A 22,963-nucleotide genomic window follows, 5' to 3' on the forward strand; every position below is an offset into this window, starting at 1 on the left:
GAGCTTGCCAAGGAGCAGGGCGACTTGCTAGACAGCCCTGGGCTTCTGGATGGGGTCCCCAAATGGCTGAATGCTACAAGTTAGGACACAGACTGGTTAGAAAGGTCTAAAATCCACATTCTCAGAATCCCCAAGAAGAGACAAGAAAGAGGGCTGGGGATGTAGCTCAGGTGGTAGAGCACTTGCCTTGCATGCACAAGGCCCAGCACCACACACACACGCACACACACACACACACAAATTAGCTAAGGTCATCAGAATGAAGTTAACAAAACAATCAGATTTTATGTTTCTTACAGGAGACAGGTTAAATGTAAAAGAATAGGAAATGATACATCATGCATACATTAGTTAAGGGAAAGTGAGAATGAAGTGAGATAAAGTTGACTCCTAGAGACCAAAAGGAACAATTAATGATAACGAAAGAGTCAATCCACCAGGAAGATGCAACTCTGCTGAAATTGCATACAACACCTCAGAATGTATGAAACACTGACAGAATTAAAAGGAAATAATAGAACTGTAATCCCAGGGGTTGACTTTACACACCTCTCTTGGTAGCTGACAGAAGAAATAGACAAGATATCTTGGCACTTGTTTTAGTCAGCTTTTTTGTCACTGTGACTAAAAGACCCAACCAGAGCCATAATAGAGGAGGAAAAGTTTGTTTGAGGGCTCACAGTTTCAGAGGTTTGAATCCATAGACAACAGACTCCATTCCTCCAGCCTCTAGGTGAGGCAGGACATCATGGCGGAAGAGTGGCAGAGGGAAGCAGCTCATATGGTGATCAGAAAGCAGAGACTCCACTCTCCAGATACAAATATATACCCCATATATTCACACCCCCAATGAAGCACTTCCTCTAGCCACACCCCACTTGCCTCCAGTCCCCACTCAGCTAATCCCATCAGGGATCAATTCTCCCAACCATATCTCCTCCAACCCTTCTTGCATTGTCTCACATGTGAGCTTTTGGGGACACCTCCCATCCAAACCATAGCAGCACTGAGGATGTAAATGGCATTATTAACAAACTTGACCTAATTCTCAAGTTTCTATAACCTGTGCTCGTCAACCACTAGAACAGATTTGCTTCAGGGACCCATGGAAGATTTTCCATGATGAACCCCAAGTTGGGTCATAAAACATGTCTCGACACAATCAATGAAAGATATTGTCTGACCACAGTAGAATGAAGCCATAAATCAATAAGAATAACTAGTGCAGTGTTCGTTTTTTGTTTTGCCTAACATAATGCCACCGATTGGGTAAGTTATAAAGAAAAGAGGTTTATTTTGGCTCGTAGTTCTGGAGGCTCAAGGAGAAGGGGCTGCAACTGGTAATGGCCTCCTGCTGGTAGGTCCCAGGGTGCAGGGCGTCACAGGGCAAGAGTCAGGAATCACACATATGTCTCTTCTATTCTCTCTCCCTCTTCTTATCAAGCCACCAGGATTCAACCATGGGAGCTCCATGCTAATGAGTTCATTTGATCCTAATCACCTTCCCAAGGCCCCACCTTCAAACACCATGGTCAGGTTACATTTTCTCCTTTAATACCTCACAAAGGGAATTAAATTTCAACACATGAGTCCTCGGAGGACACACTCAACTCATATTCAAACCATCACAACTAGAAAACCCCCAAATTTTGGAAGTAATGGTTAAGGAAATGAACCTATTGCTGTTACTCTCCATCCAGCTCACCATGCCAAATTGATCGATTCATCAGCAAACACAGAGTTCCTCCTCATTAGTCCCCGTTGTAGGTCTGGTGGAAGTGTTCTTTGCCTGGGCACCCACACGATGCTGCCAATCTAGCTCAGAACGTGAACATCAATAATTGTTCATCGACTGAGGTGTCTGAGCCTAGGTGACTCTGAATTCAGAAAGGTCTTCCCTTTTCTACACAGCCCCTTTATCCTTTGTTGTATGGATATTAAAGACAGAAAGGTCAAGAAGAATGATTTACAAACTGCTAACACAAAGTGCCCCCTATGTTCACCGTAGGTCAGTTCCCACAATCCAGGGTTCCAGTTACCCAGGGTCCACTGCATTCTGTAAATATTAAATGGAAAATTCTAGAAATGAACAACTCATATTCTAAATTGTGCAGCTGTTCTGAGCAGTGTGATGAAATCTCTCTCTGTGCTGGGCCACCCACTCTGTCTCCCCAGCTGGGAATCATGCCTCTGTCCAGTGTGACCTGTATCTTCCTTGTATATGCTGCCTACCCAGTAGTTACTTAGTGGCTTGTCTTATGACTGACACTGTACACAGGGCTTATGTTCAAGTAAACCATTATTTTACTTAGTATTGGCTCCAAAGTGCAAGAGTACTAATGCTGGTCATTCAGAGAAGCTGTAATGTGCCTTCTATAAAGTTTTTGACATAAAAGAAAAGAAATATCATGAGCCAAGGTTGCTAAAATCTATAATAAGAATGACTCTTGTATCCATGAAATTATGTATAAGGAAAAAGAAATTCATGCCAGAAGAAGGGTGAGTATAGTACAATAAGATGATTGGAGAGAGAGTGCACACATTTGCATAAATTTATTACAGTATATTAAATTGTTCTATTTTATTATTTGTTACTGTAATTTCTTACTTTGCCTAATTTATAAATTAAACTTTATCATACGTATTTATCTATAGTGGGAAAAAGCATTGTATATACTATCTGTGGCTTCAGGCACTCACTGGGGGTCTTGGAATGTATCCCCTGCAGATAAGGAGGGACTATTGTACTCCTTGGTTCTACTTCACCTGATGAGGTAGGAAACATAGTATCCTCAGGAGAAAACTGAGGCACAGACAAGGTCAGTAAGTTGCCTAAGGTTGCACTGATGGTAAGTGCAAGCCAGGAAATGAACACAGGTGTCAGGCTGGCCCAGGCTGTGCCCCTCCCCCCAAGCTCTGCTGCCCCAGCCAGCACTTGCCTCCCTCCCATCCGTGAGGGCTTCAGAGACTTCCAGATCCTCTAATTCTGTTCCAGAAAGAAATGGAGAAAATGTGATCTTGCAATTTTTAAAAAGAACTCTTAATCTCTGGAATTGCATTATCTATAAATGGTTCCACCCATTTTCCTGGATTTTGTACTCTGGGAACATTCAGTGCTCAACGCTTAAGTCTTTCCTAGAAAAGTGCTCCTGAATTGCTTGTTTCCTTTTCCGGGCCTTCTGCACCCTCCTCCAGGGGACTGTAACATAACAGATCCAGCTGCTTCTCTTTCCTTTTAAAAAAAACTTTAATGGATTTCTTCTCCTCTTTATTGTGAAAACTATGCAAGTTGATAATAAAAATCTGGAAAAATGCAAACTGATAAAAGAAAGAAAATTACTCGCAATACCACAGTTGGGGGTAACCACTATCAAATTTCTAGTGTCTACTCTTCTGGTGTTTTTTCTATACTTATTTCCTTTTACAAATTGGAATTTTTTACATACTACTTTATCAAATGCTTTACACATTGCACAGTAAGTGCAAGTGTTATGCCCCTCCCTCCCTCCCTCCCTCCCTTCCTTCCTTCCTTTTCCTGTGGTGCTGGGGCTGCAGGCTGGGGCCTTGCACATGCTAGGCAAGCTGTCTACCACCGAGCTACACCCCCAGCCCTCATTGACTATTCTTTCATGAGGTTATTACCCTGTATTTGGTCAAATGATACATGTTAAACTGTTTCACTGTTATGCACCTTGTTGAAATGAATATCCTTCTTGCTGAAATTCTATCTTGGGATAAATTCCTAAGAATAAGATGATGGGTCAAAGCATATAATAAAAAGCCAACACTTTTGCAAAGTGTTTTAGCCAGCTTTCCAGAAAGGCAGCCGGTCTATAGCTCAGCCAGCAGAGAGTGGGTTCCCCCCAAACCTCAAAACTCTGGCCATGACTATGTTTTCAAACTTTCTTCCATTTGATAAGCAAAAAGGGCTTGTTATTTTGTTTTAAATAGCATTGCTTCTGTTACCAGGGTCTTGGAACATGTCCCCCTACCTGTGTTTCTTTCTTGGGAGATCATGGCTTCACACCTGTGGCTACTGTATTGTTAAATTCACTTTCCACACTGGTGTCCACCCAACTTAACAGGAGGGGAAAACTGCCAGGCATTCGGTAATAAGGGACCCTGAATGGCAGGACCCTGCTGAGCCTTGTGGCCACTGTAGCACTGCCTTCTACTGAAGACAGCACTACCTTATATCTCTTGCCTTTTCTGATGCTTAAACATTAATACAGTAATCTGCCCTTCTGGACATCTGAGGACATGTGGATTGGTGAAAGTCACCTTTCTCTTCTTCAGACCTGTTCTGTCAGTCCTTGGTCAGAGACCATTTCAGGAAGAACTAGAAAGCCTGGCTCGAGTCAGGTCTCCGTGCCCAGTTGGGAGAGTGGCTGAACCACAGGAAGATGGATCTCTTTTCAGCATCTCCATTCCCAGGCCTCCAAGAGTGTCTCTTCCCTCTGATAGTCCAAGAAGAGGCTGTGCCAGTGAAGTTGCATCATCACGCATCATGGAAATGCCAGAATCCTCGACCCCGAACGCGAGCAGAGAGTGTCTGCCAACTGGGTCAGCCCAACCCAGCAGATGAACCTGGAGAATCTCTGCAGCTCAGTTCACACATATCAAGCCAGGCTGGGGTTTCACAGGCATGCCGGGGTTTGTCCCTCGAGAGGAAGGCCCACCTTGGAGAATTTCTGTTGAAACCTCTTTCAAGTGAGCTCTAGGAACTCTGCAGCAGATGGTCTTAATTATTCACACAGTTAAGCCCAGGAGTGGGTCACCAGCAGAGGGCTGGGGGCAGGATGCATAAGGACTAAGGCATTTGACTGAAGGGACAAACGTCAGTGACTGCCAGAAGGAGGTTGGCCAGGACTGTGGCTTATCAGAAAGTGGTAAATTATGTCCCCAATATTTTCTCACTGGGCTTGTGACTCAACAATTGAGGATATTGTTCAATTCAATTCAATCTATTTGAGGATATGTTATTCACACAGTGGATAATAATGGAAGCTCTGCTGACAAGAGTCACTGGGGTCGGGCATAGTGGCATGCACCTGTAATCCCAGCATCTCAGGAGGCTGAGGCAGGAGGATCACAAGTTCAAAACCAGCCTCAGCAAAAGCGAGGCACTAAGGAACTCAGTGAGACCCTGTCTCTAAATAAAATACAAAATAGGGCTGGGGATGTGGCTCAGTGGTTAAATGCCCATGAGTTCAATCCCTAGTACCAAAAAAAAAAAAAAAAAAGAGGCACTGGGCCCCAAGGGGTGTCTGAGAGACAAGATGGGGAAAGAATCCCATCACACAGCTGGGACTCAGGGTCAGAGGGACTTCTAACAAATAGCAGCTGGAATCACTCTCCCTTCCCCAAGGCCTTGCGCACCCCCTGCCCTGTTCATGGTGATCTTTGAGACGGCTACACGCTCTTCCGCTGGGGACAGTACATAGAAAGGACTAGAGTGTCAGAGTCGCACAGAACTGGGTTCCCATCACATTTCTACCACTCCTTATCTCTGTGACCTCGGGAACACTTCAGGTTTCTAAGTCTCAGTATTTCCTCTGTAAAATAAAAACTATACATACTTGAAAACAACTTTCAAAAGGGAAAAACAAGGAACACCTATTTAAAAATTAAAGATTACATTCTTCAAGTTCCTGACCCATAGAAGGCAGTCAGAAAAAAATCAGCGAATATATCTTGGGCCCCCTGCAAGACTCCAGTCCAGCTTTCAAGTGCCAACTACGGCTTTGGTTGAGACTTAGCTGAATAATTTAATTTTGATCTCCAGTTTTCCTAAGTGTTATCTGGGGAATTAGGAGCTCTTCAGAATAAGCCTAGGTAGTGTTTTTCAGACCCAGTTTTTGCAATGCTGTGCTTAGAAACTAGAAAGGCCCATTGTTTTGGTACTGGGCATTGAACCCAGGGGGGGGCTTTATCACTAGGCTACATTCCCAATTCTTTTTATTTTGTTTTTATTTTGAGACAGGGTCTTCCTAAATTGCTTAGGACCTTGCCTAATTATTGAGGCTGGCCTTGAACTTTCAATCCCAGTCTCAGCCTCCCAGGTTGCTGGGATTAAAGGTGGGCACCTCCATGCCTGGCTTAAGAAAGCACATTTGCAGAATAAAAAATATTGGAAAAAGGTTTAATTACCTAAACAAGAAAAGCTGAACTCATATATGCTGTATAAACCAGGTATGTGCTAAATTATGCTGAGTCAATGGGAAATGACACTTCAAAGGGTCTACAGGTAAGACTCTAAGCATGGCCAATCAATGCTAACTGGTCCTGATAGCAGATGGGAGTGAGGCTGGTGTCAGAGGGAGGGAAAAAGGTTCTCAATCTTGGTCTTACTCCAGTTTTGAGTCCATCTGAATAGTGCTATTTCAATCATCTGATAAACATCATTGGTTGGAGGACATCAGTCATCCCAAGAACTTTCCAGTACATCTCAGAATCCCCGATTTCTGTCTCCAGCAGTAGCCTCGTGCTGACAATACAGGGATACCTGAGAACACTTTATAAAGTCTTATTTAATTTTGACCCAACAGGACTCCAAGAGGAAAAGCTGAAGCTAGAATTTCCAGGGCCCTTTCCGTAGGCGACTCTCAAGGGCTGAGTTGGCCTGGGAAGGGATGTGAAAGGCCTGCTCCCAAAAACTCAGCAGTGAGATTTCCTTGAATCTGCTCAAACAGTTCTCCTCTTCTAAAAGCAATCTCTTCTGAATCATTTCATCATCTTCCAGAAAAGGGCACCCTGTGGCATCTATCTCACCTTTCTACAAAACCAAGTGAATGGCTGACTCCCCAGTATGTCCTTAAACAAAAGCACAACCCCAAACTGTGGCTTCTAACTAGGGATGCTTGATTTTGTGGCATCCACTCAAATAATGGCCAATGTGACAAACCGGTTCCTAGTAAATGACAACGATTATTAATTGTCAATAGCCACAGTAATTCCTAGTCATGACAAGTAAGGCAAAAGACACCAATCACATCTGGACACTGTGGTTTGGGGTTTTCAAATCGCCCTTACCCAACTGATCCTCATCTGATCCTCCTAACAGTCCCCTTCCCCTACACGAACACCCACATGCAGGACTCTCTCCTACAGCAGGCATCTGTAGGGCCCCCTTGTGTGCCTGGCCTCATGGGGCCCCAGTGGTCAGGGGAATGAGTCATTCCTCCTGCTACTTGCTTCATACCTTGCGGCCAGGAGCTCCCAGTCATGGTCCCGCCTGCCCCAGATGTGAAGCATGGTACAAAAAACCAGGCCACTTTTTAGCTGGGAGCAGTGGCCACACTGCTTTGGGCACTTGCTTAAAACAGTGGGGCTGGGAACTCAGCTGAATTCTGTCACCCAGACAGAACGCCCTGCTTCATCTCTCTACCAGACGCAGACACTTGGGGTCAGGGCAAGGAGGGGGCTGTCTCCTCCACTGGACCCTCTGTGCCTGGACTCCTGCTGAGTTCAACAGGAGTGATGAATGGTCCTTGCTCAAGGTCTGGAGCACAGCACGGAGCCATGATCCCCACTGTGGCCTGGGAGCTGCTTCTAGCCACATGGAACATACTCCTGCACAGAAGGAGGCAGTCCTGGGTGAATGGGCTGTATTTGGAAGATGCGGGAAGTGGGTGGGGGATGAGGTGGCCCTTCTGAACCACCTCAGACAAGAATGGAGACTTTGACACCAGGCTCAGCCAGGGCTGGTTCATCTGGCTTCTGGCCAAGGATTCCTCCTCAGTTCGGTCTATTTCTGGCCACAGAGCGGGAATGGTCAGAGCACAGTGAGGTGGGAAGAAGGCAGGCATACAAAGTTGAATATTTTTCAGTCTTCCAAAAAGAGGCCTTTGTTGGCATAATTTGTTGTGACCAATTGGGGTTCCTCACAGTCCATGTCTGGCTGTGGGTGGAATCTCATTTTGACCAGTCTGCTTCCCTGGGAGACTGAAGGTCCAAAACACTTTAGAATATGCCTTCTGGAGATACTGGCTTGGATCTCTTCTAGAAGAGACACATCTCTTCAGCATGAAGCTCATCGAGAAGGGACAGGGGAAAACCAGTCAGTACTTAAGAGTGACACAGAAACTGATCAAGACAAGGATGCCCATAGGGTTCAAATTGTCCAACCCCCCAATCCCTAGGAAAAATACAAACATAGCTCAACTACAGGATAACACATAACAACTGGAAGAACACGGCACAAGCATCCAAGATTGGACTCAGATTCCAATTTGGCTTCTGTAAACAGAGAAGAGTCTTAGTGCCTTGATGGATTTCATAAGAAATCTAAGTGCCTGGTACAAAGACTGGCTCATAGCCACTGCTCAGCAGGTGATAACTAGCAGAATTTAAAATTGGGAACAATCCAGACAAAAACCAGGAGGGGCAACATTCTACCCATCAACCACTCCTAACTCACCACTCGGGCAGCAGGCTTTAACACCCCTGCTCCCCTCCCCCCACCGACACACACACATTGAGACATATTTCCCAGAGCTAACAGCAGTAGCCAAATTGGTCTGGGTTTCTTGCCATTTGGAGGGAGACGTTAAAAGTCCACAAAAGGCAGGCAGGGGAGAACAGAAGCGAGGTCCAGAAGGGCATACAAACTTGAGAGGCACTCCAACCACTGTGAAGGAGCCCATGTCCCCAGGGATGGGGCTCACTGCACACCTATCCCTGGAGAAGAGCTGAGAGTTGGTCCAGGCACAGTCACCGGGGTAGGGAGGGGCTCAGATGGCTGGGGTAAGATAAGTGTGATGGGTGGGAGATTGTGGGAGTCCTGGGAGACAGGGAGTGCATGACCAATTTTTCCGAGATGATTCATAAAAAAATTGACAGAGAGACACTTCAACAGCTCAGTCCTTAAGTGACACACGACCCAGCTTAGCAGGTTGCCTCGGGCAGGAGCCTGCCTTCGAATCAGGACTTTGGACACCCTTTCTGGACATTTTCCATCTCCAGAAACTGCCAGGCCACGCTGTCATCTGAACATCATAACCTGGGCCTTCAGGACGGTGCTTCTCAGATGACAGCACTTCTCAGATGACAGCCAAACCCAGAGAGTGCAGTGACAGGGCTGGCAGGTACAGACCACAACTGCACCTTGAGCTTGTCTGGAGATGTTTGGCTCCGTGAGAGAGAGGGAGGTGTGCAGCGGACAGCTTGCTAATGGCCCCAGACTTGGGCTTCTGCTCCCCGCTGAAGCGTTGGCTGCCATCCAGAAGTCCAGTGAGCAAAAGCAGCAGGCACCAACTGCCACATCAGTGAAGCTGGCTGGGCTTGGCTGCACAATGCCGGCTGGTAACGTTGGTCACCAGTGATCACTCATCAAGACAGCGGCATTGGCAGGGCAGTGGCACATACCCAGAGACCTGAGGTTCTTATGCTGACTGAGGAGGACGGACTTTCTCAGTGACCTTTGAAGCTGATCAGCATTGGTACTGATCGTAAACCTGCACTAGACATCCTTCCAAGAATGATTCTGATATTCTTGCTGTGTCTCCCACTTTCAGCTGTCAGACACCGCCCCTCTCTGTAGCATGACAAGGACTAGTCATGCATCTGCTTCCGCCTGCTTTCACTCTTTGTTATGGTTTGGATGTGAGGTGTCCTCTAAAAGTTCCTGTTAACGCAGGAATATTCAGAGGTGAAACGATTACATTATGAACAGCTGTGACCCAACCAGTCCATCTTAGTTTGAATAGACTGACTGGGTGGTGACCGTGGGCAGGTGGGGCATGGCTGGAAGAGGTGGGTCACAGGGGGCTGCCCTGGAGGGTACCTCTTCCTCGCAGTCTCTTCCTCCCTTCCCCGACCCTCTCTCTCTCCCTCTACTTCCTTGCTGCCGGGAGGGGAGAAGCTTCCCTCTGTCACATTTTCTCTCTATGTCTTGCCTCACCTTGGGCCCAGAGCAATGCAGTTGGTTGTTTATGCACTGAGACTCCTGAGACCATGAGCCCCAATAAACTTTTCCTTCTCTGAGTTATTCTTTTTGGGTATTTGGATCATAGCAACACAACAGCTGACCAAAACAGAAATTAGTACTAAGAGTGGGGCTGTTGCTATGACTAACTTGACCATGTGGTTCAGAAGTGGTTTGCAGGAGGAAATTTTAAAAGTTTATAGATGCAGGCTGGAAAAGTTTTAGAATGTTGTAAGCAGAGCTTAATAGTTGATTCTGGTGGGCACTCAGAGGACCAGAATTTTGACAGGAATGTGGACTGTACTCCTGAGGGTTTCAGAGAGAAATGAGGACTCTATTGGGAATTGGACTAGAGGTTATTCATGTTATAGTCTGGCAAGGAACGTGTTCCTGTGTCCTGAGACTTTTTTGTGTGAGGTTGAATATAAAAGTGATGGAATAATTAAACTGGCAGAGGAAATTTCAAGGCAGCACAGCATTCAGTCAGTGGCATGGATATTGCTGGAAGATTTTAGCCAGGCTTACTGTGGGAATCAGGAGCAGAAAGCAGTGCTAAAGAGTTTGTTTGTTTGTTTTTGTTTTAAACTTGAACCTTGCAAAGCTGGGGCAGAGAAAGCTGTATTTGTTGAAGATAGTGCAGCCCCTAAAGAGATGCTAAGTACTTTGCACAGAGACAATAGGAAAGATGGCTTGAGGGCACTTCAGGAATTTGCAAGACCATACCCACTACAGGCTCCAGGGCACAGAAAATTCCTTTGAGAAAAGATATGGGGGTACTCTGCTCACCCAGGGGGCTAGGGAGTTGTTTCACGGTGCTAAGCTGCACAAGCACTCAGAGGCTGCTGCATCTGTGATTCCTGGGGGCTGGATATTGTATGAGCTGACAGCAGACATCATCCAAGTTCTGCAGGAATAAGATGCTAAACTTAAGGGGTCATGAAGACTTCGTTTCCCTTGAGATTTCAAAGGAAGGCCTAGGAGGCCATGCAAAGTGTAGCAGGATTGGAGTCCCTGAAGGCTGACCCTGAGAGGGCCATGTGTACAACTGAAGATGAAGCAAAGCTGGAATGGAGACCCCAGGAATAAAGAGATGTCGGCAATGTGGATTATCTTCTGAGAAAAACTATTTGCTAAGGAGAGAGCCAGGCTAAAAGAGAGACCAAGTGTGCTGCACCCTGCAAGGCCAATTGGTCGGGGCTGCCCAAATCCTTTGAAAATAACATCTTGCAATCTTGTGTCCTAGATGCTGTTTACAAGTGGTTACCAGATCTATCTGCCCAGATGAGATTCAATCTTCTTTTGACCCTACCCTTTCTTGCTGTGCCCCTACTCCTTCCTTTTGAATTGGGAATGTTTACTCTATGCCACTGTATATAGGATATATGTAACTTGCTTTTGATTTTTAAAGGGACTTGCAGCAAAGAGTTTGCCTTAAGGCTTACAGGAGACTTTGAACTTGGACTTTGGGGCAATGCTGAAACTGTTAAGACTATGGGGCTCTCAGAGATGGACTTCATGCATTTTGCATTGAGAGATGAACATGAGCTTTTGGGAATAAGAGGCAGAATGTTAGAGATTTGAATATGAGGTGTCCCCCAAAAGCTCCTGTTAATGCAGGGATATTCAGAGGTGAAATAATCAGATTATAGGAACTGTAGTGTAATCAGCCACCCTAGTTAGAACAGACTGACTGGGTGGTACCGGTTGGCAAGTGGGGCATGACTGGAGGTGGATCACTGGGGATGTGCCCTGGAAAGGTTCATCTTCCCTGAGGTCCTTTCCCCACTTTTCCTCTCCTTGCCCCTGGTTTCCTTGCTGCCATGAGGGGTGCAGCTTCCCTCTGTCACACCCTTCCCCCATGTTATTCTGATTCACCTTGGACCCAGGCAATGAAGCTGGCTTTCTATGGACTGAGACCTCTGATACCATGAATCCCAAATCTCCTCCTCTAAGTTGTTCTTGTTGGGTATTTTGGTCACAGTGACACAAAAGCCAAATAAAATACAGCTGTTCCTTATTCTAAAACACCATATAGCCACCTCACAACCCCTACTCATCTGTTTAAGAATGCACTCACATATGTATATTTTTTAAATCTCAAGAATTTTTTTTTTTTCTTTTTAGTACTAGGCATTGAACTCAGGGGCACTCAATCACGGAGCCACATCCCCAGCCCTATTTTGTATTTTATTTAGAGACAGGGTCTCACTGAGTTACTTAGTGCCTCACTTTTGCTGAGGTGGGCTTTGAACTCAAGATTCTCCTACCTCAGCCTCCTGAGCGGCTGGAATTACAGGCGTGTGCGACCATGCCCAGTGCAAGAAATTTACTAAAAATCTACTAGAACTGATAAATGATTTCAGCTAGGTTACAGGATGCACGTACAATATATAATAATAAACAATCAAAAGTGAAATTAAGAAAGCAATCCCCACTTACAATAGTATCAAACAAATGTAGGAAAAATTTTAACAAAATAAGTGCAAAATTCATACTTTGAAAACTACAAAGCACTGTTAAAAGGAACAGATGGTCTAAATAAAGGGAAAAACACCCCATGTTCATGGACTTTGAGACTTCAATATAATCCTGACTGGAATCTCAATGATCTTTTGACAAGCTGATTGATTCTACAATTCATATGGAATTACAAGGGATGCAGGATAGTCACACAGTTCTGAAAAGAGAAACAAAGTGAAAGAACTCACCTATCTGGTTTCAAAACATACTAAAAATCAGGGGGGAATGGTACTAATATAAGAAAATATAGCTCAGTGTCACAGGATTGAGATTCTGGAATAACATCGAGGATCAATTGATTTGATAAAGGTAAGCTACTCCCCTCATGGCAGCAAAGAAATGGGGGGGTGGGGGGAGGAGGGGAGAAGAGACCTCAGGAAAGATAAACCTTTCCGGAGCACATCCCTAGTGATCCACCTCCAGTCATGCCCCACCTGTCCACGGTTACCACCCAGTCAGTCTGTTCTAACTAGAGTGGCTGATTACATCACAGTTCTCATAATCTGATCATTTCACCTCTGAATATTCCTGCATTAACAGGAACTTTGGGGGGGACACCTCATTCATTCAAAGAAAAAAATGTAGGAAGAACAGCTTTTTCAAAAAGCAACGTGGGAACAACTGGTCAGCCACATGCCGAGAATAAAGGAGGATGCGGACTCCGTACCACTCACAAAAATCAATACAAAAAGGATCAAAGACCAAAGGCAAAAACTAAAACTGTAAAACTCTGAGAAGAAACCATAGGGTAAATCTTTGGGACCTCCTTAGACAATGTAAGACGCCAAAACCACAGCAACAAAGGGAAAAAAAAACATCAAAATTGGATTTCATCAGAACTAAAAACTTTTACGCTAAAAACAAGATACTGTGCAGCGGCTCGAGTTTTAGCTCAGTGGCAGAGCACTTGTCTCGCATGCGTGAGGCACTGGGTTCGATCCTCAGCACCACATATACATAAATAAATTAAGTGAAGATACTGTGTCCATCTACAACTAAAAAAGAAAAGAAAAGAAAAGAAAACACCGTTCAGGTGCTTCTCAAGCCAGAGCGCTGTGATGGGGTGGCAAAGCAGGGCAGTGGCCAAGTATCCGCTGCACTTATTCTACTGTCCTGTCATCTGCTGCATTCATCTCCTTCTAAGACAGTGAGCCCCCGAGATGGTGAGTACCTGTATTTTTATCTTTCTGGTTTTATTTTCAAATAGATGTTAAGTAAATGTGATTTGAATTGTAAAGAAAAGACACCATCAAGAAAGGGAAGATACAAGCCACAGACTGGGAGAAAATATTTGTAAATCATATGTCTGATAAGGGTCTGGAGTCCAGAATATGTAAAAACTCCTATGATTCAAGAATAAAAAGACAAGCAACCCAATTAAAAATTAGGCAAAGGCCTGGGAGTGTAATTTAATGGTAGAGCATTTGCCTAGCAGGTAGGAGGCCCTGCGTTCCATCACCAGTGCAGACAGGAGGAGGAGGAGGAGGAGAGAAAGAAAGAAAGAAAGGAAGGAAGGAAGGAGGAAGGAAGGAAGGAAGGAAGGAAGGAAGGAAGGAAGGAAGGAGGCAAAGAATTGAAAGAAAGTATACAAACAGGAAACAAGCACACCAACATTTGCTCAACATCATTAGTCATTAGACAAATGTAAACCAAAACCACAACAAGATCCCATTTTATACCATTAGAATGACTATAATCTTCTTCTTTTTTTAAAGTAGAAAGTATCAAGTGTTGGTGAAGATGTGGAGACATTATAACACTCACGATTGCTGGTGGGGATTTATAATTATGCAATCAACAATGAAAAATAGTTTGGTGGCCCCTCAAAACATTAAGCATAGAATGACCACCTGAACCAGCACTTCCACCCTAAAGAAACAAGTTCTTGTATAAGTTCAGACAAAACTTGTACAAGAACATCCATAGCAGTATTGTTCATAAGAGCCAAAAGGTGTACACAGTCTAAATGTCTAAATTTATATAACCAAAATGTGGTATAACACACTGGAATATTATTTGGCCATAAAAAATAAAGACTAACACATGATAACAACATGGATGAAGCTTGAAGACATTAGGTGAAGTGAAATAAGCCAAACAAAAGACCCAAATATTATATGATTCCATTTGTAGGAAATAACCAGAATCAGCCATACAGAGACGGAAGGTAGCCTGGCGGTTGTTCAGGTGGGTGGGTGAAAGGATAAGGTTGATGTCTAAGGGCAGACTTCTCTTTGTATTGATGGAAATGCTATAAAACTGGCGGTAGTAATATTTGCACAGATCCATGAATATACTAAAATCCAGATGTATACTCTTTAAATGGGCAAATTGTGTGGTATATGAATCACATCTCAATATGGCTGTCAAAGAATCTACTTAATGACAGTTTAGTCATATCTATTTATTAAGGATCTGCTAGGCGGTAAACACAGTGTCGGGCGCTGGGAATTCAAAAATGAATGTGATATGGTCTGAGGAATTCACCATATACTTTGAGAGTTAATAAGAACTAAATCCAAGGCCCAGAGAGAATTGGTAAGGCAGTGGTCTACTTGGAGAAGAGCAGCTGGGAAGGAAGGTTCTGGGCAGCTGACCCCTTGCGCAGGTTTGGACGAAGAGTGAGAGTTTGATTGTCAGGTGTTGGGGAGGGGCGCTGGCCATCATCCAGTGGCAGGTGCAGCGGGTCTGACATAACACAGGGGTTCTGGGAATTCAGAACCGCCAGATGAATCAGGGAAGACCCGGGAAGTGGCCACGATGATGGAGGGAGGGGTGAGCTAGACTGGCAGGCAAAAGGCCATGCTGAGAAAGACGAGGTTCCCCTCAAGGGGTGGGGGGGGCAGGGAAGGGTCACAGGAGGGTGATGCAGGAGGGTGATGCAGGAGGGTGATGCAGGAGGGTGATGCAGGAGGGTGATGCGGGCTGACCTGTAATCTAGAGCAGGGGTCGGCGAACCTCCGCTGGGAGCCAAATCCACAAATAAAGGTGGCTGGGACACCGCCGTCCACAGCCCTCTTCGTGGTGTCTGCGGCCACTTCCACACTAAAATAGAGCCTGTGAGACCACGTGGCTCATGGAGTGTAAAACATTTGCTATCTTGTTCCTTTCAGAAACAGCTCACTGAGCCCTGCCCTAGAAGGATCAGCAGGCTCTCCCAGAAGACAGGTTTGCGTGGGTGAAGACCAGGGGAAGGGAAGCCAGGTAGAGGACTCTCAAAACTCTCCAGAAAAACAGCAGCGGGGTGACACCATGACGTCCTGACATTGGGGCCACCGGATAACCGAAAGAGGTGGTAGAGATGGGCATGGCTCGCAGAGCTGCAGGAAAGGAAGAAAAAAAAAAAAAAACCACCGGAGGAGTAAGGGTTTAAGAAAGTCACAAGTGCTGCTGAAAAGGATTAGGGACCCCACTGGGTTTCACCGATGTCTGAAATTTGTTTCTTCTTAGTCACTGAAGTGGTTGGTGCTTGTGCCTCAAGTTTAGCAGGATGCTGTGAGCAGTGGATTCCAGGCAGTTTCAAAGCGTTTAGAGAATCACTGTTGACTTGGCGATGGGCACCCAAGAGCACAGCAAGGCAGCTCCAGAGAGCCTGCTGGGAGTCTCTCTTCCCTGGGCTGCCTCCTTGTAAGGCTGCTGTTGGCACTGGGCACTTGGTTGCCACGCATCAGAATATTACTCTTGGCTGTAGATTCATTTTTAAATGCACATGTCAAATATCACACCTTGTTTTTTTTTTTTTTTTTTTTGGTGGGCGTGGTCTCCTAAGGTGACTGACAGGGTGTCTGGCACAGTAGGGAATCAGGAGTCACCAATACATTGTTTTAGTTAAAAAGATTTAAAAAAGTAGAAAGAAGACCAGGTGAGAAGGGAAAGAGGAAGGAAGGAAAGTGAGGCAGGAAGGCAGACATGCCCAGAGAATCCCCTCCTGGGGCTTATGAGCCATGCCCAGCAGAAGCGACATATGAGCAGGAGTTCGCCATGTGGATTGGAACCCCCCCTCCTTGCTATGGGATCCTTGAAGAATGAGACCTAGCGTGAGGGCTGAAGTCAGCTATAACAACAAGTCTCACATATGGTAAACTTCCTTCCCTGGATATTTTAAGGAAAGAACTTGCATCAATCTCACAACTATTCTAGTGGTCTTCTAGACTGCAAACTGTAGTTTTTCAAACACCTCTTCCAAACCCCTCGTGGTAGAGAAAATGAACATCCAATCCCAAAACCTTAAGGTGTAGTTGAAGCTTCTGGATGTGGGTGGGAAACATCTTGGAACCCTCCTGCTTTACCCTTAAATTCATGCATTCCTGGTAATGATGTGTTCTTGACCTAGGTGGTAGTTACAATGGCATGAACACCAATGTTCATAGAAGCATATTCCTCACAAAATCAGGGAGATGACCTCCATCAATGGATGAATGGATAAATTAAATGTCGTGCATATGGACAATGGAATACTATTTCAACTTTAAAAGGAAGGAAATCCCATACTACAACATGGAAGGAACTTGAAGACATTGAACTAAGTAAAATAAGTCATCACAAAAGGACAAACAGGGTGTCAATCTCACAGAGACAGGAAGTAGAATGGTGGGTACCAAGGGTGGGATGGGGAGATGGAAAGTTAGTAGTGTTTAACATTATAGAGTGTCTGTTTTGGAAAATGGTAAAGTTCTGGAGATGGACAGTGGTGATAGCAGCACATCTCTATGAATGTGCTTAATGCTACCAAATGATACAATTAAAAATAGTTAAAATGGTGAGTTTTATATTATGTATAGTTACCATGATAAAAACAAATGCAATGAAAAAGTTCGTCCAGGTATATACTTAGCATTGTCGTTTTACCTACATATGCTATTCTTGGGGGAAAAATTCGTTGATTTAAAAAATGTACATTATTCAATTTTATAGTTGTATTTGTTTAGAGAAGTTTCAGAAAGATATGTAGCAGGGGGTGGGGGGAAGTCCTTCCTCTTACATCTTTGAGTCATGCAGGCCCTCTAAAAAGTTGGGCTATGTCAGCCAGGTCCATGAATGGTCCATCAGGAAGGCTGGGGAAAGGAGCAGTTCATGGATCAAGCTCAAGGACGTTACAAAGAAACTGAAAATTATGCTGTTCATGAGTCATCAACACAAGTTACCCTCTCGTAAAGTATATATTTCATAGGCAAATGGCATTATTTTTGCAGAAGTTATACATTATGCTGGCAATACATCAAGGAGCACATGTGGGAGCTACTGCCACAAGACACACATAGGAGCAGCTGTGTGTGCTTGTCTGACATGATTTCTGGCAATGAAAAAACTAAAGAGAAAACATACTGCCATTTGCACATAATAGTATATAACTGTCCCTTGGTATCTAGGGGAGATTGTTTCCAGCCCCCACCTTCCCCAGATATCCAAATCTGCAGATACTCAAGTCCCTTGTATAATGGCACAGTATTTGCCTATAAGCTACACAGTGCTCCTATGTACTTCAAATCATCTTTAGACTACTTTTAATACCTAACACAATGCCCACACATCACTTCATTCATATGGATTCTGCACAGCATTCAGTACATGGCAAACTGAGGTTTTGCTTTTGGAAACTTTCCAGAATAAAAAAGTACTTTAAATCCATGGTTGGTCGAATCTGCGAAAACTGAACTCACAGATAAAGAGGGCCAACTACAATTAAATATAATTCTAAAGGTGTCCCAAGTGAAGGAATCAAAAACCTAGGATGAGAAGAGCTGATCAGCTGTGGTCTTACCTACGTCCTCATTGTCTGCTAAATGCATGGTTGCTCAAACATCCTTATTTTCCAAACACAATTTTCCTGGTAAAATTGTTTTTATCAAGGGAAGTGTGAAATATTCTTTAAAACTCTGGATAGATATCTAAACTGTCACTGTTGTGCTTTATCATCCTCCAGCAAGTGGCTATTCTGCAAAGGTAGTCCTAGAGCCTAGAGACTTCTCTGACAGTGTATGGGAAACCAGCCAACACACAGGTTGTCTTCCCCACTGAGCACACACCACACTCAAGGACAGGAATGCATCTACAGAATTACTAGGCTGAGAAGTTTCTAAGACTTGCTTTAATTTCAACAAGGCTAAAGCCTAGGAAGATTTGTTGGGTACCTACAGCTGCTGCTGTACCCCAGTGGTATCTGCTTGGCTCTTCCCTTCCTAGCCCACAACTGCTGGTCTTGCTGGTTCTATGGCCCTAGAGCCAGGTGGGCTTCAGCCACTTCATCTGAGGCTGCAAATGGTCCACCAGGGTGTGACTGCCACACAGACTGACCACAGCGGTGATTGCAAGCTGCTCTTGTAAAGCTAGACAGCCCATAGGGGTGGGAAGGATCCCTCCTAAGACTCCTAAACTATAAGATGAAGAAAGCAATGATGCTCTTGCAACTGCAGGTGCTAATGTGAATCACCTATGAATCTACCCCCAACCCCTAGCAGTCTGTTAGCTAACGGGGAAGAGCATGTATAGCTGCCAGAAAACAGTGTGCCTGTAGATGAATGTTCTGCTTCTTTTGAGTTCCTCCAGGTGGATGATGGAATGGGACCCCCCCATTTCTCTGTCCCCAACTGGCTCTGTTATGGAAGATCTGTTTGTTGCCTGTCTATTTCAGTACAATGAACATAACAGCCTAGGAGTCCAGCAACAAGGGCTTCCTTTTTTTCACACTGCTTGCCAAGGAAGGAGGATTCCAACTCATGAGTTTTACTAATAAGATGTAAAAAAAACTTATCACCCCATTTCAAAAGCAAATAAACAAGTAATAAAGATGCTCAAAGCAAAATGTTCTGGTGTTGGAGATCCTCACCAAACAAAGGCAGAACTAACAAAGTTGTCCATAAACTAAGCTATATCTCTGCTCTGCTTCCCGGTCTCAGGAGTTAGGTGCTCAGTGTGAAGATGCCAGCTGCCAAAGCAGCCAAGCAACGCTCGTAGTGGGGTGACTGTTCTCTACCAAATTTCTTCCTGGGGCCTTTGCTTCTTCCAGGAAGCCCAGCTGCAGTCATTTCACGCATCCTACTTTTAGATCAAGAAGCCAGAGAATGAGAAAGACAATGCTACCTAGCTCAGAGGCCCCTGAACCCCCATCCCAGAGTGCTGGAGAGGCAAGTTGCTTTCTTAGAGTTGTCCAATAAGCTTGGAAACAAACCCAGACTTCTTGATTCTGCAGCTCATTTATCTCAAGCACCAAATGGCCAATTACTAAATGGTTCCACAGGGATTTCTGACAGCACGTATAGAGGAAGTGAGTGCTCAGGTGAAGCCCAAGGCAAGGCCAAGTCTTTAGGAAGCCTCTGATATTCCATGAGCAGGTTTTCCTAAAGAGGAGCAGAAGGGCTGCTGCCCAGAAGCGAGAGGTGGGTCCGTCAGATGCAGGCTTCCCTGGTGGCAGCTGTGCCACCTGGACGACTCCTCTGTTTTCAAGTTTCATTAGTGTAAAATGAATTTAATAATACCCCCCTCACTCTTTAGTGGGAAGTTGCAAGAATCAAACAACAACATTGATTAAGAAGGTGGTTTGAAGAAATAATGTACAATAGGAATTTAACAAATTATATGGATCAGAGGAACTCAGAGCAACCACAAAAAGAAATTTTGGGGTAAAATTTTTAATCTAGACTTGGTAACAGTGATGGATGCCAAAGAATTTATACACATTTTCTTAGATATAATAATGGCACCACAGACATTTAATGTCTTTAGAGATCACACTGAATTATGTAGGGATAAAATGTCACGATGTCGGGTATTTGCTTTAAAATACATCAATGGAAAAAGGAGGAAGAGCACAGATTTATGTGCAGCAAATGCTGATAACAGCTGAAGCTCACGGAGATGTATGTGGGGGTCCATTCTACCCTCCTCTCTACTTTAGTGCATATTTGAAATTTTTCAGATTCAAAAAGCATTTAAATAAACAATGCAGAATTTTCTGGGACATTAGTCAGCTTTCTGATTGTCACGTCCAGAGCACAGAAAATCTGTTTCCTCCACAAGGCCCTTTCAAAGTGGTCATCCAGAGGTCAGAGGGCAAGGACTTGGGAAGAGGCCAGGAGAGGCCAGGCAAGGAGCCCAGCTGCAGAGGAGATAAAAGGAAGTATCCTCCTAGAATCCCCTATCTGGGAAGCATCAAAATGTCAGGCAACGTGTAAGGGTAAGTGCATGCCTTGCCTTGGACCTGAGTTTCATATTTATCTTTTGCCACCAAGACACTGTTTAGCACAGTCACAGAGGACAAGCAAACACACACACACACACACACACACACACACACACCACTGAGATCCAACCCCCTGGGGGAGAGCTACCTGGGACCCACAGGATGCATGCATTTTTGCCATGGGTTTGATGGACATCTCACGGGCTAAGGTCTAGGAAGGGGAAAGGGCAAAGGCAGGCAAGGAGATTAAAATTTTATCCAAGGCAGGGTCTGGTGAGTCAGGCGTTTATCTGGGAACTGACCAGAGCAATGAACTCTTATCTTCCATCCTAACCCCATTCCTGGCCACTAAGTATTAGATACCAGAAATAACCTAATGGATTTCCCCGAAGACCACAAAAGGGCTTTGGGTGCTCTAAGACAGACAGGGTAGCAGTGGTCTAAGGGAGCGCCCTGGAAAAAGGGTTGTGGGTTTGAGTTCCCACGCTGACTAACCCAGTGGCCTTCAGCTTCGGTACTTTTCCTTCTCTGCAAAAAGTAATGGTTGGGCTGATTTTACCTCCTCAGCTGCAAGATTTGGGGGCATGTTTCTGGCTGTCATGCATCTCCCCTCTCATCACGACTTAAAGTTTCTTAAGCATATTGAGTAACTCAGTCCCCGCCCCAACCCCGCCCGGTGTTCTGCTGCTTGCCCCTCGCCTTGCTCTCCTCCACCGCGACACTTCGGGCAGGGAGCTACACCGGAGTGCTGGCAGATTTTGACCAAGGAGGGGAGGCAGGGTGGGCAAAGCGCCTGCGTGAAAGTTGTGGGCATAGGGGACCGCGGGACTAATCACTTCAGATTGGGGTTCGCTCTACCCCGGGGAGATCTTGCACGCACCACCGTGGCTCGATGTTCCCTCGGTGATAAAGCGGGAGAGGTTCCGGGTCCCCAGACGAGCCAGGGAGAGAGACTTCCAAGTGGGGACCGCGCGTCTCCAACGGCCGGGCTCGGGTTGCTCTGGCGCTCAGCCTTCCCGAACGCGGGGAAGAAAACCCAATTCCAGGCGGTGCGCTCTGGGGCTGCTGGGTGCAGCCCCAGTGGTCCCCACCCCCACGCCATCTCGTCGCTGCGCGCTCACATGCCCAAAGCCACAGCTCCGGGGAACTCCTGCGTGGCCCTGCCCTCCCACCCCTGAGAGCGCTCCACATCTCAAAAGCCAAAACTCCGGTCACAGTCGCAGTCCCCAACGTCGGTGTCCCCACGCTGCACCCTCTGGGGCACCCAGCGCGCAACGAGGCTCCACGGGCTGCGCCCTGCCGGGCCACAGGAGCTCCAGTCTAGCAGGGAGCCGAGCTCCGGGGCGCGCCAGCCGCAGCGCCTCCCCCGGCCCGGGCGAGGTGGGGCTGGCTGGGCGGGGCCCCGGCGTCGGAGGGGACTCGCCAGCCTGCACGTCCTCGCGCGCTCCCCGCAAGGAGCCTTCGCTCAGCGGGTGCCCACCGCTCAGGTCCCGGGAATCCGGACTTGGGCGGAGGGGCGGCCCGGTGGGGAGCCGAGCCTGGAGACCCCCGGGGACGCCCCAGCTTTCCCTCGAACCGCCGTGGGAAGGGTGGCGCGGGACGCGCGCTCTTACTTGGCAGCAGGGGTCCGCTGTGGCCGGGCCGGGACTGGGCTCTCCACGGTGGCCCCTCTCCGCTCCCGTCGCCGCAGCTGCAGGCAGGGTTCTCCGGGCCGTTCAGGAGAGCGAAGGCGAGCCCCAGCCCAGGGAGCCGCGCGCCGGAGTCGCGGCTCCGCTCTTTCCCCCGAACTTTTAAGCCAAATCGGGCGGCAAACCCCTCCCTGGACCCACCCCCTTGGCCGACTACGGTCACAGCCACAGGCCGGGCCTCCAGCCCCCTTTGTTGTAATTCGAGAGCGGCCACTCCCGGGCCAGAGGGGGCTCTGCGGGGGAGGCTGCGCGCCAGCCAGCGGGGCAGCCCTTCCCAGGCTCTTTGCGCCCAGGTTTCCGGAGTCGGAGGAGCGGGCGGGAAAAGGGTGCACTTTTCCGGCAGGGGAGACTCCCAATCCCGACCCCACAGCGCTCCTGAATTTAACCCTTCGATGTCCCCATTTACCAGTATCATCCAGTTCCATATCCAAAACCCTAGCCCTCCCTGGCACTTAGTAGACGCTCAATAAAAAGTAAGGCATGAAAGTGATCACAGATTTTCATCTATCTCGCTTGGGTTTCACTTCCCTTCACCTGTAGGTGGAAACAGATTCCGAACATGAAAACAAACAGCCTCCTTTCTGCCAGCAGACCACATCTGAGTCTTGGCCTAGTCTCTCTTCTCTCAGGACCAGTCTTCTCCTTTGCAAA

At 46.3% G+C, this 22,963-nt stretch overlaps 1 protein-coding gene across 1 annotated transcript in view; it reads right to left on the bottom strand.

Annotated features, from left to right (window-relative positions):
- The window catches only part of Loxl2 (lysyl oxidase like 2), an 85,054-nt gene extending 62,653 nt beyond the window's left edge, over window positions 1-22,401 (bottom strand). Inside the window, exon 1 of the mRNA XM_027927049.3 lies at window positions 22,238-22,401. The gene's annotated coding sequence lies outside the window, so the exon portion shown is untranslated. The remainder of the gene's footprint in view (window positions 1-22,237) is intronic.
- Between the last annotated feature and the right edge of the window lie 562 nt (window positions 22,402-22,963).

Source organism: Marmota flaviventris, chromosome 3 (genome assembly GCF_047511675.1).
Source record: "Marmota flaviventris isolate mMarFla1 chromosome 3, mMarFla1.hap1, whole genome shotgun sequence".
Classification (NCBI taxonomy): domain Eukaryota; kingdom Metazoa; phylum Chordata; class Mammalia; order Rodentia; family Sciuridae; genus Marmota; species Marmota flaviventris.